Source organism: Propithecus coquereli, unplaced genomic scaffold, assembly GCF_000956105.1.
Source record: "Propithecus coquereli isolate 6110/MARCELLA unplaced genomic scaffold, Pcoq_1.0 Scaffold2, whole genome shotgun sequence".
Classification (NCBI taxonomy): Eukaryota; Metazoa; Chordata; class Mammalia; order Primates; family Indriidae; genus Propithecus; species Propithecus coquereli.
In genome coordinates this window covers 12,499,317-12,500,013 of record NW_012144966.1, presented here as the reverse complement: position 1 = coordinate 12,500,013, position 697 = coordinate 12,499,317, and the positions used below count along the sequence as shown (strand labels likewise).

General features: G+C 37.3%; 1 protein-coding gene across 2 annotated transcripts in view; it reads right to left on the bottom strand.

Annotated features, from left to right (window-relative positions):
- The window catches only part of TMEM64 (transmembrane protein 64), a 25,975-nt gene that overhangs the window by 8,831 nt on the left and 16,447 nt on the right, over positions 1-697 (bottom strand). The window lies entirely within an intron of this gene.

Sequence of the window (697 nt, the reverse complement as noted above, 5' to 3'; positions counted from 1 at the left end):
TATTTATTTATTTAATTTACTTATTTTTGGTAAATGCTTGAGCTAAGAATACGTGATTTTCCCTGTCTTGTATCCTAAGCTTAAATTTGCAAGCTGAAACAAAGGGTAAGAGATCACTGGATAGGAGCAGGTGTGGTGGCTCACGCCTGTAATCCTAGCACTCTGAGAGGCCAAAGCAGGAGGATCAGTTGAGCTCAGGAGTTTGAGATCAGCCTGAGCAAGAGTGAGATCCCCATCTCTACTAAAAATAGAAAAATTAGCTGGGTGTCGTGGTGTGCATCTGTAGTACCAGCTACTCAGAAGGCTGAGGCAAGAGGATTGCCTGAGCCCAGGGGTCTGAGGTTGCAGTGAGCTATGATCACGCCACTGCATTATTCTACCTGGGGTGCCAGAGCGAGACTCTTATCTCAAAAAGAAAAAAAAAACCACTAGATAAAAGAAGATCCTATAGTTTAAGAAGTACTATGAACTCCATTGATTATAGTTAAGTAATTTACTAAGATGCATACAAATACAAAGTTTCAAATGATGAAAATCCTCTGCAAGCTACTAATATTAAGGAATTCTAATTACTCAAACATAATGTTGAGGGGAAAAAAAGATGTTTCAAATGGATTATTCACATTTAGGAAACTAAAAAACATAAAATATGCTTAAACTTATACTAAAATCTATTAAAGAGTGAAGTATATGCCAG